The sequence below is a fragment of the Sinocyclocheilus anshuiensis genome, unplaced genomic scaffold (assembly GCF_001515605.1).
Source record: "Sinocyclocheilus anshuiensis isolate Anshui unplaced genomic scaffold, SAMN03320099.WGS_v1.1 scaffold2806, whole genome shotgun sequence".
Taxonomy (NCBI): domain Eukaryota; kingdom Metazoa; phylum Chordata; class Actinopteri; order Cypriniformes; family Cyprinidae; genus Sinocyclocheilus; species Sinocyclocheilus anshuiensis.
In genome coordinates, this window is record NW_015542896.1 from 102,046 (window position 1) to 121,902 (window position 19,857).

Genomic DNA, 19,857 nt, shown 5'->3' on the forward strand with positions numbered 1-19,857 from the left:
GAGCATAACATAGCGGTTAGCAGATCAATGAATGAGAGGGCAGCGTTACCAGAGATGCCCATATACCACACCATGTTACAACACAGTAACACAGAAACAATACTGTACTACATCGATGTTTCCTGTCGGCTCAATTTTTGAGTGGACTTTGCTGTTCCGATTCGCATGAACGGTATACGAGTGGAGCGACTGAGTGGAGCGCACACGCATAGAGCGGGATAATATGCAGAGCGTCACACCACGTGAAAGTGAAATTAATTTTCGGTGAACTAATTTTCGGCAGCCGGAATTTCGGTGCATCTCTAATTATTGGCGACATCAGAAATGGATATTATATAATAGATGCTTTTTTGAACATTTTAGCAATTTAAAAATATTAAAAAAGGATTTTTTACACGGCACCCCTGCTCTCGACAGACGGCACCCCAGGGGGAAACACTGAGCTGGAGCATAGGGCTAATGATTGGCTAACAGCAGGTGAGGAAGCCGCTCAACTCTCTCTCTCTGTCTTTCTCTCTCTCCATCCTCTCTTCCTCCTGCCCTACTGTTGGTGCCATTAGAGAGACGGGCCTTTATTACAGCAAATGGACTTTAAATTAGCTATATTGTGATGTTGCCTGCCTGTGGTAATTCTCTCTCTTTCCCTCTCTCTCTCTCTCTGTCTCCCCTTCAGAGGGCCCCAGTATTGAGGGGCTGTTGTCTAAGGACTGGAAGGACAAGCTATTGGCCATGGGTTCTGGCAACTTTGGAGAGATCAAAGGTAAAACGAAAGACTTTGTGTCTTCATGTGACCTCAAGAGTGTATGCATGTTGTGTTTGACGGTTGATATATCAGTTGTCTCGTTTTAGTGGTATTAAACCAAAGTATTTGCTATTTCCATCAGCGATTGGGTCATAAGAGCTGGTTTTTGTGGTTCTAGTTTCGAATTGAACCTATAATCACAGTTATAATTGTTCGTATTAAATGTCACCTTAGACATCTTAAAGCATTCCAAGAGCTCAGGTATGCTAATCCACCTAGCGCTAGCCTCTTCGCCGGCCCTGGTTAATGATCTGCCAGGATGACTTGCTAAGCAACAGCCTCGCTCATGTTAGCACGGTTAATGATACATCCTGTTAGGTCACTCAGCTGTAGCGAGAACACACTCCACTATCACTTTTAACAAGCCTCCATACACCTTCCTCGCACTAGCGGCGTGTTCGCAAGGCTAACTCGAGAGTAAATGTACTTAATTAAGCGGCTCAGAAATATGTAATCATACGAAGCTTGTTCTCGCTCCTGGAGCAGAAAAGGGAGTGCCATTGATCAAGCCGTCGGTGTGGTAACCCCACTGTGTTGACATTTCAGCAAGAGAGCATCCCTGCCACGACCACCGATGACTAGCGGTTGGAAAGGGCCACTGTCCCCTCTCTCTCTGTGCATACCCTTTAAGATCAGAAATGGACACACGAATATATATAAACAAATAGGTTGTTTTAAATTAGGTGTTGTAAGCAGGCTTTTCTTAAATATTACAATAAAATGTCCTGATAGCAAACAAAAAGTCAGAGGGATGATTCATATGTTTTTAGCCAATTAGGAACACTCTCAGCCTGTGAATCATTTTGTATGTTGACGTTAGGCTTTGCCAATACATCTTTGGGAATGGATTTGTGGCTAGAGGGTGTTTTGTTGAATTTAGCAAAACGGTGGAAGTTAGCAAAACTGCTTAAATTGCTGTTTTGCTACTAGCAGATATTTTCCCTGAAATTAAACTGAGGTTGATAGTGGATCTCTACACTTAAAGGGGGGTTTTCGCTGTAATACCATAGAAGAACCATTTCGGGTTTGCCAAAGAACCTTTCAGTAAGCAGTTCTTAAAATAATTATATTTTTTCTTAAAAAGGGAGAACATTTTAATTATGTTTTTTCACTATAAATAACCTTTTGTCCAATAGAAAGGTTTCATGAATGTTAAAGGTTTCTCATGGAACCATAGATGCCAATACAGAACCTTTATGGGTGGATGGGTGCTGCATAGTGATATGGTGATACGGAAATATATCATGTATTTTCACACAACTGACGCACTGTATTGACTAGCATTCAGAACCATATGTATGCATTTATAGAACAGATGTAATTAGAATTGAACTTTATGAAGTCGACTCAATATATTGTACAGTAAAGAACCAGTTAACCACATAGGAGATTATTACAGAGCAAAAGAGACAGAATGAGAGAAAGAGAGAAGAAAAGATGGAAAGAAAAGTGGTAATGGACAATAAGAGCCCCGGGCTAAGCTCTTTCTCTCCCTCATGTAACACAGCACTGTGCTGCTTTAGGGATTTATCTTTTAAGCCCAGTCATTAATTAGCAGTGAGAGCTGCTTGACAGGTATTACATTGTTACAAATTGGTTAATTACTGTGGTTTGTGACATGAGGCAAGGCAGTAAAGGCAGCCTTAGGATGTTTAGAGAGAGAGGAAACCACTTATTGATCCAAAGCTGAACTTTCAGTAGGCGAGGTAAAAAGCCTTCGGTTGTGATTGATGAGGCTGGTGTGTTTTCTTATGTGTGTGTATAAACACTTTCTGTCAACTCTAGTCTTAGGGCATCTAGAGTATATTGTGTCAGAGGTCCATTCACATTTTAATGAGTGAATCTTACCGACTGTGTTAGGAACGTACTACAAAGCTACAAATGGTTCTAGAATAAACTAGTTGGTAAGCAGTCTGAATGACTAGTTGGTAAACCCATATACTACACATAAGGTTGTTTTTCCCTGGTGAGGAATGTGGCCCCTCAGAATGTAGAGGCTGAGAACAATGGGGGATTGTGGGGCCGTGCAGACGTGTGTCTGTGTGTGCGTGTGTTTTAACAGATATATGACCTCAGATGCACAATTGCACACACATGAACTCATTAACAGACATGTGCTCATTTGGACATTTGAACGCTTTAGGGGTTTAGCACACACAGAAACACACACATTGTTTGATTGGTGGTAGTCTGGGCTAATACCACAGTGCAATGACATCCTGTCAAGTGATTTAGTCTTCCCCTCCTGCCGTCTGCTCTGGGGCTGCTCGTATGTCAGAGCGTTCTCAGCTTTAGCCGAGGTCGGGGGTCAGCTCATGCTAAATGTGTAGCGACGGCAAGATAAACACCAGGGCGATAGCACATCTCAGGAGGAGCACATCTGCGTACAAGGCTTCCTCGACTAGTTTACTGAGGTAAAAATTCAAAATGTTTAGTTTATTTATAACATGACCTGTATATTAGGCTGGTTCCGGATTCTCTTGACCCTGATTTTACTTGTTTCTTAAGGGGGGCATTTACATACGTTTTTGTGTTTATAAACGGGTCTTTGTTGAAGGCTGTTTTTCCGAAACTGTCATGATGTTAATTAGAGCACCACTGCTCAAATATTCAAACATTACCAAATTAGCAAAAGATAAACTAGCCAGCTTCAATAATAATATAGTTTGCTGTTGGATGACCAGTAAATTAATCAACCGTTGTGACCCATTCCTTACTATCATGTCTGATTAGGACACAGTGTTTTTGTGATGAACATTTAAATAGTGCAGAACACAGAACAGTGTTATCAGTGAGTGAGTGAATGTGTGAGTGTGTGCGTGTGTGTGTGAAGGAGAGGTATGGGTGTGTAACATACTATCGTTCTCCATTTTGAACCACATTCAAAAAGAAACCTTCTGTTCTCTCCATCCCCCTATAAGTGTGTGTGTAACGTTCAGGTCCCCTCCAGCACGCAGGCAGGAGACTAAAGGTGTTTGCATACAGAAAAGTGTGCTTTAGCTTTGTTGTGTGTATAGTTGCTTCTGGGGAGCTCAGTTTTACAAAAGAAAAACAGATCTGTATTAACACATATAGTAACACACCCCTGTACACACAACGCTCCAGGACTGAGTGCCACTCCTTGGTAAATATGTATGAAATACAAAAGCACACCCAAGAGCTTCAAACACACTGTTTACCATCACCATACAAGCATGTGACCCCCATCTGCACAAATAATGTCCTCTCTTGTAGGAAAAGAGTTTGACATATGTGACAGTTTGACGTGTTCTGTCCACAGATTGCACGACAACAGCAGCAACTTCTGCAGCAACAACACAAAATCAACCTCCTGCAGCAACAGATCCAGGTGAGTCTTCATATAGATGTGTGTCCACTTGTAGACTTGTATACATGTTTTGCGTTTATGGCTTTGAAAAGGTATGTTTGTGAGATGTCACAATTCGAGTAACTTGTCACCATGACCGTGGGGTTTCATGACAATCAAACGTTCTAGTCCACCAATCAACAATCAACCCCCCTCAACCAATCATAAACGAGCATTAGCGCCGATATCCAGAATCCATTCTCATAGTCCTTTTGTAGAACAATCAAAATGTAACTACACAAACAAAGACAAAGCAACTTTATGATGAACTACTGTCCCTCTAATTTGAAGGCAATCCATAATGTATTATAACAACTGAAGTAGAAAAAATTCATCCAAGATATCTGACAGATTTAAGAAACTTTGATTAAAATATAATCATATTTAAGCAAAAGTTTCAATAAAAATGTCTAATATTAAAGACAATAATAAAGTCTAATTAACAATAGCCTATTTCCCCCCCAATTTGTGCAAGCTGTTGGGAAACAATTCTCCCATGCACTTAGAATAGCATGGGTGTGAATGTTTACATCAAATGGATTTTGAACAAAGATTTTAGGTTAAATTGATATAAATTCATTAAATTTTTAAAAGTCAATATTCTATATAGTGTTTCAAATTATAGGTCATAGCTACCTTTATTGTAATTCTAAATTTGATAACTGGCTTTACATGGAGCATAGCCTGTGACAATGCAGGACAAAACACTTGAAATTAACTTCCCAAAAGTATTAGATGTCAGCTACTTGTTTTTGTGTGGTCTACAAAGTAGCTGCCTATGAAGAGCAAATCACATTTCAAATCACTTATGAGATTCCATTTTGGTTAATATGCTGCCTATATTGGCAGTATACAGGAAGCTCAATAAGTTTTTAAAATTAGTGTGTATTTAGCACTCTCGCAAACTATGATTTAAATAAATCTTTTAAATAAATGTGTAGGTAATGCCCTAATGGCTGGTAAGGTAGCTTTCAGAAAACTAAACACAGACACTTTGATGGGTTTGTACCAGCTGACTTATACATAGGGCAGAGAGACACTGGCCTGCTTTGTATGTGCAGGTGTGAAGCGAATAAAGGCTTTGTGTGCAAGAGGAGATGAGATGAGTCTAATTTGGTTGATAAAATGAGACTTAGCCTTGAGAGGGACTCTGGCAGTTTTGGCCAGGAAGCCACATCACACTGAGACTATTCACACACACACACACACACACACACACACACACGCACACAGAGATCACTCCCGTCCACTGGACCCCTGCCATTCTCTAAATGTGTGTGTGTTGTGTGTGTGTGTGTGTGTGTGTGTTGCAGCTGTGTTTGTTTGTGTGTACATGTTCATACTACACAGTTTAGCCTGAACGTGTATGTGAGACTTACCTGTGTCTATTTCAAAATCCACATCAGCTCATGTCTGTATGTGTGTCAGTAGTAGCTGTGTGTGCGTCAGTCCCCAAAACACGTCCGCTTGGGTTTCTCTAGCCCCGCTCGTCGCTCACAGAAGCAAAGCTTCTTTTTCCCATGACTTTGCAACCTTTTCCCAAACAAGCACTTCTCCATTCAGCCCAGTGGAACAATAGTTTCTCACAGTCAACACGGAGGAGGAGGAGGAGGAGGGGGCGAGAGGAGGAGACCCTTGTTATGGGCCAATCATATATTAGCCCTAATTCACCTCCTTAAAAACATACATTTGACTTGTGTCTAGCACACAGGCCGCTAACATAGTCTGAGTAAACACTTGTGTCAGAGACAAATATAGCAGTCCTGAACTTTTAGAGTATGTTCAGAGTTTAATACAAAATGTTACTGAGGTCAAAAACCAGCTTTCACTTCCAAAAGAAGGAAAATAAGCTTTAAAGTCAACATGAAATAAAAATCAACCCTATTTACCTTTTTAATACATGTTCCTGGTCTCACTTACATGTTATTTGAAACAACAACAAAAAAAAGTTGTTTTTTCCCCCTTTTTATCACTTTTTTGCAGTCAAATCGCAATCCAACCCTTATCCTCATCAGTCGGTTTTCCTCAGATATGAGTCACATTAATGAAGTCAAATGAATTTTCAATGCTGTTTCACGTTGACTTTAAAGTGAAGGGCCTGTAGAACCTGAACTCCTTGAAGAGTTACTTCTCTCCTGAAAGACGCACATAGTTAACACATATATCCCTCTCAGTGTGGGGCCACTTCTTTAGGCTCTTGGGGGTAACATGCATACACACTCTTTCATTCTTATTAAAGCTGTGTCTCCACTCAGGACCCCTGACGGTTATCCAACCAGGAACACAGGCTCTTGGATGAAAGAAAACACCTGCCGAGAAGCTTGAGGCACACATGTAGAACCATGAGGAATGAAATGCAGGATACATATAATGCATTTCCATGCTTAACAAGAGGCGTAATGTCGAGAAACACCTGTAGGCGCTGTGGCTGAGAGCTGCCTACTGGTACAACCTGCTCCTGAGCTCCGCTGTACTGTAACACTTTCCCGCTGTCTGTTTGCTTTTCTCTCATTAGCAGCCTACTTTCAGCACACCTCCTCCAGCTCTGCAGGGCGTCGTGCTGGTGTTAGAAAATTTCCGCTACCCAGCACAGGGGCCGAGGTGAGGCTCCTCCGCTGTCAAAGTGGCAGTTAACATGAGTAGCCAGACCTCCCATGAGGAGCTGTTTACGCTGGCTAATTTGACGTAGAACGTCGGCCATTTAGCACAATGGCATTAGCCGCGGCTAAAGAAACAAGCACTGTTGTCGCATGTTTTAGCTAACTAACTAGTTTAAGTCTTCAGAAACGGTGGCGACAGAATCCGGTGGCTGGTTATAAAACACATATTAGAGTCAACCTACATTTCGGGAAAACTAACCTAATAAAGAGCTTCCACGGCAGTAGCTTATACATGTCAAACAGCATGATTGCTTTCTAACTCAATCAGACTCATTTGCTGAGCGTCAGTGCCTCCTTGAGATTGTAAATCCATTTTCCCACGGAATGAGAGTTTAAAGAAGGTTGAAGAGCAAAAAAAGAGAACAGGAGCGTTAGCGCATCAGAGTTAGACCAGGTCCTGTGCACAAGAGCGGCTAACCCAATTGGCTGTGTAATTGTTTAATTTGTCTCATTACACCTAAATGAATGTAATTGGTGTTTTTCCTGCATGAAGTAGCCGCACTGGTTCTGTGAACTGGGCTTTGTGCAGCACTGCGGATGACGGTGGGGGAGTCTCCCAACACATGTTCCCAATTGATATAAGCACTCACTTTATATTAAGAATATTTCAGGCGGCATTTTAAGAGTTTCTAAAGATTAAGTATGTAATTTCTGTATGTAATCAACTTACAAATGACTTAAAGTTGATTCTGCATGTTTCTTTGAAATTGAAGTAACAACATTGCATGTTCAACCTATATCTTTGTGGTGTCTCTAAGTTGACCTTAATAGATTGACTCCAGCTATACAATGACATTTTGGCATAGTGTAAGCTTTACACCAGATGATTGGACTTCATTTCAATGAAGAAAAGGTAACCCTGTACTCCTCCGCACAATTTAAGTAGCAGTGGACAGAAAATAAAGAATATTTGTGTGTCTGTGTGCATGTTCGGATTGTATATATGTTTAGTTTTCCTGGAAAGAAAACAGCAAGGAAAACCGACAAGGAGAATAATGTACCAGACAGACATGTCTAACATGCACATTCAACTCTTATTTGTAAGAAAAGATTTGAGCCAGAGGATCGACAAGACATTGAGCGAGAGAGAGAATGATGATGGAAATTCAACCTTAAAAGAAGGCATGCACAGAAAATTCTCCAAAGTGCTACATGTTAAACAAGGAAGCCAAAAGGAGAGAAATTAACAGATACAAAGTGTTATACATGTCCATTCCACCTGTATTTCCTCTCCAAGTGCAGAACAACTGTGTGTTACCTAAGTGACTGGCCCTGAGCAGCATATAACAGTCTGGTGTGTGCCCGTGTATGCGTGTCTTCGTGTGTTTGAGTGTGTGGGGAAGGCTTCTCTCAGCCCGGTGGTTGGCAGCTAATGGGAGCTATTTGAGGAAGGACACACAGGCAGAGGAGCAGATGGGCGCAGCGTTATGCCCACCTACAGCGGGCGGCTGACGCACCTCCTGCACTCACACCTAATGGGGGCCTAATAAAAGGCTGGCTGTGCAGACACAGGCTCGCCACTCAATTTCATTAGCCGCTAATCAGCCAAAGGTGCCCTTGGCTCACGGAAAAAGACCGTTCACTGGAAAAAAATGAGAGGCATACTTGGAAAAAAAAGAACAAAGGGTATGAGTGAGAGAATGGACATGCGTTTGCAATTGGAAAGAGCAAGGTTGTTGTTTTGGTGGGGTTTGAAAATGCCACATTTGTCTGGAAGCCGCGATCAGGCATGGAAAAAAGAGATCAAGCATTAGTCATGTGACCTCAATGCAACTCTTTATTGGTCTAGACTTCAATCAGGTTCCAACTGTGATGTTTTTTCGTAGAATATTTTACTTTTATATATAAATACAAACCTACCGTAAGAGCCGAGATTATCTAATGATACGAGACTGTGTAGCCACAAGTCAGCGTTTTGATTTTATTTATTTTTTCCAAAATTTCTACTCTATAACTACACTACACTACACATAATCCTGAGTGAGCCAAGTAAGCTCTGCCTTGAATCCAACAATAAGATAAATCATTGTTACGGTGGAGAACTGTGACAGCAAACTCCTGTAAAGCATTGTGAATGATTTAATCAAGCAAACATTCCTCAGGGAACTTTATTGCTAAAAATATTTTCTGCATATAATAAATTAGTACAACACAATATTTTAATATTATAATGTAGTTTTTAATTTGATTATTTCCTTTTTTAAATACTTTTAATACTTTTTTTTTTAAACTTCATACAAATTAAAATTTATAATTTTGCAATTCATCTCAGAGCTTGTTGGTTTGGTTAAAATCCCAATAGAGGAAATGAATGGGAAAAATGCTTCCAGACCCAAAGCTGCTATATTAAGGCCCTGATAACACACCCTAAAGTTACATCCCACAGTTGTTATGAAGTAACACTCTCATGAACATAAAACAACATTGACAGCTTCCTTTTTCAGTCATCAATGTTTAACCAGGTATATAATAAGCCGAGACACTTAATAAAGAGACTCAGGAAGTAGATCCATGTATGCAAAAGCAGATTGTTCGCACGTGTTTGTTTGAGCGTGTGCACAATTTCTATCATATCCACCAGGGACAGTCCTTTCGTAATGACGCCTGCACCAGACTGGCAATCATCGCAGGCACTCTGTAAAAGTTAATGGCCTATGCCCACGTCCACGGGGCTAATATTATGTGCCAGTCTGCAAGTACAGTGTGTGTGTGTGTGTGTGTGTGTGTTAACGCTGCTATCCAGGCGCAAATTAATTATTAGTTATATGGCTATGTGTCCCCTCTTCAGCGCGAGGTCACTGAGGCCCGCCTTTAATTGCCGGAGCATATGGCTGGAAACAGATTTTAGCGGTGGGACTCGTTCTTAACCACCGTTCTTGCACGCATTCTCAGATGTGAGCCATATTGTCAATGCTGGCAGCTATTGTTTCACTCATTTACTTCTTAGAGCAAATTACTCCCTAATAATAGCTCTACCTTAGAGTTTTTCTCTCCTCCGTGCCAGCAAACCTGTTCACACTGCATATGTTAATTATCTGCACATCTTCATTATGTTAAAAAAGCTTTAGGTTCAAGCTGTGCTGCCTGGCGAGAGGCTCTGACTCAGTTTGGTGCCAACTTTCCACTTTTTCCCTTTCTGTTTGTTTCTTTCAGCATTTTTTTTCTTGCTCTCTGTCACTCTCGAGCTCTCTCTCTTATCATATCAACTATGAAAGTTGCAAAGTTAGCGACTCTCTTGTTATCCTTGACAGGTTCTTTTTCCCTTTTGCCATCAATTTTTCTTAAGTCTGATTAGGCTGGGTTTTTTAAGGTTCTATTTTTTGTATGTTTTATGTATAAATAGATAAACAATTGTTATGTATCTTTTATATATTCTTTTTTTGATTGTGGAACTGGTCCATAGGACCAGTCACAGAGGGCATTTTAGTCTCATTTGACATTTGTCAGTTGTAAAACCCATTCAGACCAAAGGACAGATTCCTCTGCTTTCTAAAAGTTTTTAAAAGCTTTTCAAGTAAGCCATTCTTCCGACCAGAGATTTCAAGGAGCCAGTATGGAATTCCACAGCCAGCTGTTGGCTGATTAATAGAGCTTTATAGAGCTTGCAGCTGGAGTTGACACTTTTGTCGTAAGCTTTCTGGAATATTCCACGGTTTTCGTGTAAGTTATGACAGTGACAAAACTTCTATTATTGTTTAGGTGCAACAGAGTGTTTCCCTAAACTATTACTAGTTTAACAGCAACCCATCCAATCCCTACAGCTGAGGTACATTGTTCCAGTCCAAGATTATTCTTCTTAAGTCTTCTTTGTTTCGCCCTCTACTTTTAAACACGTCATGCGTTTCTGGTTCCAGCTAATGTGAGAGATGCTTTGCAGGTAATGTTAACCATTCAAGGCCTTCAATTTAAATCTCCTTTGAAAGCAACTGTAAAGTTTAGTTCTATTGTTCTGTAATTCATGATACATGTCAACTGGATGCATCAAACTGCATTAACTGGCCTGAAAATGTCAATATCAGCCTCACCTACTCTGCGTGGGTAATGCTATTTGCTACGTTGATTGAATAGAGAACAGCATGACGGTGTGTTCGAACGCTTTGAGGAGAGCCTCTAATTCCATATGCACCCACACACACTTGCTTACATGTCTATGCGTTTAAGAGAAGAGCGTGTGCTTACAATTTGCCACAAAAACACTCCTTGCTCAAAACCACCGGAGAACACAAACACATGTGTGCGCATTGGCTAGCACAAGCTATTGTGACCACAGAGCTGTAGCTCGCAGTGACAAAAACACAGGCAGAACCAGAGAAGCATATGTCCAATTAGGACTGGAAGTTAGAGCCGCACCAGCCTGTGGGGGGTCCTGTCGAAATGCAACAATAAAACACCACTGCCTCCTGATCTGGGAACAGGAGGCCTGCGTTTGTGGTTAACCAAAATGGAGGAAAGATTGCTCTGTGGTTGTAATTCAAAAACCCTCAGCCTCTGTTCATCTTAACATGTGACTGTTGTGATAAAGCGCCTCCACTTCTCTCAGAGCATGTCATTTTCATATATACTGTATTGTCACTTTTGGAGCTTTTGTGTTTTTCTCATCAGTAGAACCATCTGTCCTCTTCTTCTTCTTTAGGCCTGTGTGTCTCAAGACTCTCCCTTTGCCAAAGTCTCTGGCTTGTGTTTTTTTTCTCTTTCCTCCTTTTTTTTTATCCCGGAAACCTTGTGAAGTGGTGTGGCGAGTTGCCGAGCATGGTCCTCTGTAGAAATGGAGGCCAGCTGTTGCCAGAGCATGAAGAAGCTCCTTCAAATTACAATAATCAAGGGGACCAACTGTCCCAAGTGCTACCAGTCCACACCTCACTTGTCCTCAGGTCACAGTTGCTGGACAAGCACAAGTGTTTAAACTCGCCCTAGGTGTAAACTAGCTAGTAAGGGGCATAGTGTAACCAGCCAAAGTGTGGTCTGCCTTGCAACTTATTTATACTTAGACAGGAAGTCTAATTGACATGTAAAGCAACCAACCACAAGTCGTTCTGCATTTATAAACCGTTTAAGCCAATTCCTGTCCAATGTGGCATCAGATGGTCAATGATCAAACTGTGTGGTCTGAAGGACTTTGGTTGATCATATTTCTTCATAGTTAACCTGTTTTGGCTAGACTCGTTGTTTGTGACAAACATCTTAATTGTTTTCTTTCTATCTCTTCAGCAGGTCCAGGGTCAGTTGCCTCCACTGATGATACCCGTGTTCCCTCCAGATCAGAGAACTCTGGTGGCCGCTGCAGCACAACAAGGATTTCTACTTCCTCCAGGGTTCAACTACAAACCAGGATGCAGTGAGTATTAAAGCAGCATTTCAGTGATGGGTTGTAAAATTAAAGACTTCAGTCCAGTTTATTGTTCACACTAGATATTTCAAACCAGATTGCTGAAAGCAGAGTCTTCAACCCAATGTTGGGCAGCATCTCCCTCCTGTCTGGTGTGTTATTAAGATCAGCCAACACCACTGATGCCCATCATCTCCCGCACATGACAGACTCTCAGACTAGACAAACTCACTTGCTTTTGTGTCTCTGTATTTCTTGTTCAAAAGTAGGAACAGGAAAAAAAACAAAACTTCCTCTGGGGTTTGTGTTTTTGGCCGTAGCAGTCCAACTGTGAAGCAATGTGTTGTTTACCGCGAGAAACGAGGCGGCAAGTGCCAGCAGCGCAGCAGCAGAACACTCGCGCTCTCACGGGGGGGTAGAGTGACCTGCCCCAGGTTTCTTCATATTAACACGGGCGGCCGCCAGAACACACATCCAATACGCCTCGCACACGCCTCCGACTCCTCTCCAACTGTACGCGTGCACACACACATCGCATAGATTGCACACTCATACACGCTCATAAACGTACATCTCCCTTGTGAGACGGACCGGTCCGTATCTCCAGCTCCGCCCACTGCGCTTCACAGTTTCCCAAACAAGTCCCCCCTCCTTTTTCCTCCTCCTGAAGGTCCCCCTCTCTCCCAACCATACACCCTCTATTTCAATTACAGCCAGCAGCACCATCAAACCCTGCCCAAAATTTCAATTACGCATGTCATTTAGTTACCAATACAGTGCCTGCTCATGAGGGAGGACGCCGTCATTTGAACCCCTTAAAACCAGAGCGGAAAAAAGGGGGATGAAATCCCTCCGGTCGCAGGGTCTGGACTAAGGGAATGCTGGTTCCCACCCATTGCTCCCCGGAGCCAGGCCACAGAGCTCTTCCAGTCAGTCTGAAGATGCTGCCTTCTCGCCAACAGCAACATGTTTGCTTTCCTTTAGTTTTGCTCTTGTGTTACAGCTGTACCCGGGAGAGACATAAAATTGTTGGAATATTTGTGTTTGTTTAGGGACTGAGAAAAAGATGAGAAAAAAAGACAAAACACACACATCTCCCCAGAATACATCCTTGAACTGGGTCCAGGGCAATCTCTAACCTAGCGGATGAGTATTTTGGGGGGGAGGGAAGCAGTGTATGGGAAAAAAGTTTTGGACCCACTGATAGGAGCAAGCTCTGACAAGCTCTGACTTCCTCAACAAACCCCCTTGTACAGATACTCTACAGCCCATGGTTGCATCCAAAAGTGCTGCCCAATCAACAAAAAAAAGTTTTGGACCCACTGATAGGAGCGAGCTCAGACAAGCTCTGACTTCCTCAACAAACCCCCTTGTACAGATACTCTACAGCCCATGGTTGCATCCAAAAGTGCTGCCCAATCAACAAGTGCATTTACATGCAGTTTAAAAGTTACATTTCAGTTGGATTAAAGTAGAAATGCAGTAATTAAATTTAGTAGGCAAGATGCCTAGTAAGTCTTTGCCTAGTAAGTAATTAATTTTAATTTACTTCCATCAGATGCCATTTTTATTCTTTCCACCAGCTGCCAAACTGCATGCACAGAATGGTGGTATATCACAGGCATAGGGCACATCAATACTGGCTTCAAAACATGACCAGACACACACTCCAAAAATCATTGATTCTTCAAGAATAACAGAATTATGCTGTCACTTGTATCTGTTATACTTTAAAGACGGTCTATCTGGACATTGGGCAGATGCATCTTCTCCCCTTCTTTCTCAGAGCGCCTCTTCCAACCTCCCCTCCCTTTTCAACCAGCATCATTCCATTGTTCATCACACTTTGAGCTCAAAAAACTGCAGCACAGATTTGAGGGCACACTCGTGGTTTCTCATGTAACAGGCTTTTTCAGTGTGATGCTGATAACCCCCCTGCCTCCTCTAGCCGAACTGGACTGACCTTTACCTCACAGTCGTGTAATTATAAAGCCCATATCAGCAGGTGGACGCTAATAACTCTCGCTATTCACTCCTCATGTTCTGATTCATCTCTCCAATGCAGAGGCTCTTGTGCATGGCCCGAGGAGACGGGGCGCTGACGTTACCTCGTTAATTACCGTCCTCTCCTTATCATGCCTTAGCCTTCAACTGCTATTGTGCTTAGGGTATTAGAGCTGCAGCCACACAATCAGCCTTTCATTAGAATGGAGGGGGAGACTTCACAATGGAGGTCTTTACCGACAGAAGAGAAAGCAGTGAATCTGTCGCTCCATTGAAGGAGAGGAGAGGGGGATGGGGCCCAGACCCTGTGCATAAGTGTGGGGAGAGGAAAGGGATGGGTGATGTGTAAAAAAAAATCTAAAGATACTGACATATACCTATAATGATCTCTTCCTCAGGTGACCCTTACCCTTTACAGCTAATCCCTACGACTATGGCGGCTGCTGCTGCGGCGACGCCTGGCCTCTGCCCTCTTCAACTACAGGTAACGTCCATCTTGTGGTTTTGTTTGTTTCTGCATGTTCCTGTCTGTTTTCTTTTGCTGTGGCAACTCTGTGTGCGTTTTTCCCAACCTTTCAAACAAAATATCTTTTTCTTCCCTCGTTTTTTTCCCCCCTTTTTTTGTTTTGTGATCCCGATAGAGAACAACAATGCCCACTGTTCTCCTCAACTATTTCCCTCATGCCAACTGCAAGTTGCCATAGAAATGGGCCTTTGTGAGGGGCCGGAGCCCAGAAAGAGAATGCCGCACTGCTGGCTCTGGGGTGCTGATATTGTTCACTGTGGAGTGAAGGGTACCATAGAAACTGTTTTTAAGGGGGACAGAGCACAGAGGGACACTGAACAGAGAGCAAACATAAAAAGATATTATGGGCAGTCTGAATAGAGTCAAACCCTAATGCAGCCTCACTGTGCTGCTCTGAAATGGAAAACGCAGTAAACATGCATCTCCACGTCTGTCCTTTATTCTCTTCCTCCCTAGTTTGCTCTTTGGCAGGAGGAGAAGAGAGGGGTGAAGAGCATAAATCACCCAGATGAGGGGGAATAGAGGTGCACATCTGCTACGATACTGTGTTTGTGTGAGAATATTGTATACCGATTCACTTTGGCGCAGTATGGACGTGTTGCATTGAACCCCTTGTCACCAGGTGTTTGAGATGCATTAACCTGGGGGCCGACAGGGTTTGGGGCCAGCCCTTCCTCTCTGTTACCTCCCTCAGGCATTAAAGAGCCTGGCTAAGAGGCCAAACTCACCCTCCCACCATTAGCCAAAATAGATGCACATTAGAGTGAATTTTAAAAGGGCATTGCACATACGTACACATGCAAAGATACACACCTGCACATCTGTATCACAGATTAAACATATGTAAGAGGTATAAATGGCTCTCACACATACGCGCTTGCACCGAAACAGGTGGTATTCCCAGGTGCCCTCTGGATAACAGGTAATAAAACAGGATATTTTTTCAGTTTGTTTTTTTCAGCCCTCGCTATCTGCGCACTCACCCCGCTGTGCTCCGTATGACTGGCTTACTGCGAGAATCTTGTCCCGTCTGATTTTACCTGCTTCAGAGCTTGTATCCATATGTTCCTTCATGTTAAGATTTTAAAAATCCATGATTGAACAGCTTTGTCAGGCACAATTGGATTTCACCAGAAAAACAACTGGGAAAAAAAGAAACAACATCCAATGCCACTGTTCTCTCATTCATCCTCAAATCTCTCTTGCAACACACACACTCACAGAGAGAGAGATTACGGCTTTGTCACAAAGAAAATTATTTACTCAGGCTAAACTAAATACAGATGTCTCAGACAGAAGCACGTTGGATTTCCTCTGGGACAATTGGCGTGTCTGCGCGTCTCATCTTCAGACCTCCCAATTCGATGAGAGGCCCAAAATATTTGCTTTGGTCACTCCACAAGTCACTGTTTACTGGTTTTCGCATTCAACCCGATGTGCTCACACTTTCAATGTGGGTACAAATCTGGCTTGCAATTCCTTACCCCTCTTCTCAATGCACTTTCTGTCCTCTCAACTGTATTGTAGTTAATTTTAACACATTGTAATTTGCCTCTTGCATTTTATGTAGTGTTCAGAGAAAGTGTTCAGAGAAATTCTCTTTAGGTTATATGTTTCAACACACACACCTGCAATCGCCAAATGGACAGAGTCACATCTGTGTGAGACTGCTCACCTACACACTGGGCATTAAACAAGACCTTTAAGTGTGTGCGTCTGAGCTAGAGGCAGTCATTGCACCAGGGGTCGCTATCTTTAAAGTGTTTGCCATTAGTCACTGCAGCGGTCTTTAAACCTGGCCACAAAAACACTTTTCACAACTGCGGCCACAGTTCACACTGACCTAATATTCTATAACCAGCTAAATTAACCTGCGCAACCCACCAAAACCACACATATATAGGCTGAGGGATTGTATTGAAAAGCGTCTTGAAAATGTGGGAATAGAGAGAGAGATGAAAAAAGAGTACTGAAGAGGTATAAAGTGGGTCAATGGAGGAGGTCAGCCATCATATGTACAGGCAGATGTTAGACCATATTGCACTGGATTACTGCAGCACACAGGAGAACGAGAGAGAGAAAGCAAGAGGGAGACTGTATTTAATGCCTTTTATCAGCCGTAAGAAATAGTACATGTATTCCCATTTGTAGTTCAATTGAATTCCCCCAGCGATTTATTTTTTTGACAGACACTTGGAAGGCTGCATGTGTATTCACAGTGATAAGCACCGTGAATTCCTTTCAGATAGCAATCTGGTGGCATTGTCCGAGCTCGATGAGGTCAGTGACACTGTTAATAGATAGTATGGCTGGATTGATCCTGTCCAGCTTGCCCTATTTGCACCACAACATAATAAGCTTACAAAACATTCCCAGTGTATCAATGACAATGGGAATGGTATTTTGACTCAAAGCTTCCCACAAGCAGACCTAAAACCTGGACTGAGTACTGTTCCTTGACAATCCGAAAAAATAATTAAGCAGAAAAGAGAAAAATTATCCTACCTCACAATAGATTTTAATTTGGCTTTTGTATTTTTGTAAGCACTAGCTTTAGCACTAATTGACACTTAGGGAGGGTGATTTCTTGGCAGCAGCTTCAGTCAAACGCAACTCGTGTCAAAGTTCATCCTGCCTGGCGCACTAATCAAAACGGCACAGAACTCAACAGCCAGTGTTTAGTTTAGCACAAAAAAAAAAATAATGACAAGAATAGGAAGAATTGACGACAACAAAGAAAAAAGCATAGACGCACAATAGCCAGCGGTGACCAAAACGACAATAGCTTAGAGGATCACTCCGAACTGCTTCCATTTTGACAACAAAGCAAGATGGGAAAAGAAGCTCATAATCTGAGTAAAGCAGGTGATTACTGGAGAGCGAGCGATGTCTGTTCAGCCACATAAAGACACGCAGATCCACTCCGACGGATAGTGCTGACAGCAGCCCGTCTTTCTGCGCTCAGGGAGGGGACGGGGGCTTAGCGAGGATGGGGTGGTGGCTTTGTTAAAACATGTGTCACCAACACTAATACTCTCCAATCAGCCTTACGAGTTACAGCCCAAATGCCAATCTATCTCCTCCCGTCACCCTGCATATACACACGTACAAACACACACACATTACTTAGTGCCATCACATTTGACCTGCTAGATCGGACAGGCCTGAAATCAAGTGCAGCATAACAGACTGGTGTTGCCATTGTGATCTTTCTTGTGCGTCCTCCCTTTGTGTTGACGGTGTGTGTTTTCTTACCTTTGTCACCTTTAAACACACACACACACACACACACACACACACACACAGAGTTCTAGTTGGAGAATTAGAGCTGGCCTAAGACTCCTCTGTGAGGATTAGCAAAGAGAGAGAGTGAGAGAGAGAAGCAAGGGGAGAAGCTTTAAGAGTTCAAAAGGACGCAGCTTGACTGAAGGAGTCAAGAGTCCTATCAAATCCCTCACAGATACACCCTCCCCCATTCAGCACCTCTGTGTGTGTGTTTTTGCACAAGGCTGACATTTAAATTCCTCTGTTACATCCCCACTTTTGAGATCAGCCACCCATTTATCCCCCATTCTCGCTGCGTGTGCATACGTGAGCCCGTGGGCACTTGAGGGGCATTGTGCTGTCACTTCCTGTTTGCTCCCGCTGACGATGGGGTGGCAGTGCTTTGAGCGTGTTCAGTGGCAGCCCCTGTTGGAAGTGCAGTGTGTGTGTGTTGGTCTAGTAGTTGTGACTGACAAGAGCTGGCCCTGTAATAGAACTCAATTCAGAGAGAAAATAAAGCAGTCTGATGCAGTGGACTGGACATGGAGCATCTCCCCCTCTCACGCACACACATAGGCAGGGCACGCTCCGACAGGGGCCGTATGTCACGCTCAGGCACACACACAACCAGGGGCCTTGGTTGGAGTAATTGAACAGAAATGACCTGCAAGAGCGTTATTTCATGTCCTGCTCCCCTGCACAGACTACAACTTACAACTGAGGTCACCTCATGATCAGAAAGCCTAGAAAAATGTGTGTGTGTGTTGAGGTAGTGTATGACTGTGCAACCAGAGTAAGGAATAAAAATAGAAGTAATAACCGACTGACTGTACAGAGCTGAAATTATTTTGATGTTAAAAGAGTGATACAAGAGATAAATGAAATCAATTTTGTAGGACAAAATCCGATTATAATGTTTAGCAGTGGAATAAATTAAGCCTAGAAAAATGTGTGTGTGTGTGTTGAGGTAGTGTATGACTGTGCAACCAGAGTAAGGAATAAAAATAGAAGTAGTAACCGACTGACTGTACAGAGCTGAAATTATTTTGATGTTAAAAGAGTGATACAAGAGATAAATGAAATCAATTTTGTAGGACAAAATCCGATTATAATGTTTAGCAGTGGAATAAATTTTATATGAATATTTGACCATGAAATGTTGCTGTTGACCAGTCAGAATCTAATATTCCAGCAGTGTATAATTCTTCAATTTAAACAGCATATTGTTTCTATGCCAGGTTTCTAAAATGTTATTTTAATGACTTATGTTAATGTCTAATATTATTGTAGACATCTAATTTTACTTACTGTAGACAAACATTTTTTTTGAAATATTGGCCATAACATAAATATAACTGAATATATATCAGAGATTTTTTATATATCAAAGTACCCCTACTTTTAGGCATACAGTTAATATAGCAGTGTCCTGTTTTTGAAGAAAAAAATCTGTACTTATTAACTTTATTAGCTCTCTGAGGTGCAAATTTGGGCAGATAAAAGCCAGTGTGAGTGGATAGAGATGTTCTGTATGGAGATATGTCTCTCAGCATGATGGTGTGTTAATCTATGTGTGTTCTCATCTGATAGAAATATTTAATTCTAGCAGATACAGCCGACAGAAGATTGTGGAGAATGTGCTGTCGCGGTTGAGAGAGAGAAAGAACTGGCATGGACATTTGCATAAACCAGTCTTTGTTTCCTGTTGGTGGCTGGCAGCCAGAGACGAACAGAAGGACGGAAGTTTTACTCACAAACAGCCACTCGCTTCCAAACCTTAAAGAGAAAAAAATACAGTTTAAAAAACAGCCCGTCTCTGCTGCTACTGTAAACACAGATTTGGTTCCTCATCTTTTCCCACAAATACAATAAAAGCCCCTCTCTCTCTTCATTCTTAGCTTTCCTCAA

General features: G+C 42.3%; 1 pseudogene; it reads left to right on the forward strand.

Annotated features, from left to right (window-relative positions):
• LOC107694679 (transcription factor SOX-5-like) overlaps positions 1-19,857 on the forward strand; it is a 75,936-nt pseudogene that overhangs the window by 39,033 nt on the left and 17,046 nt on the right.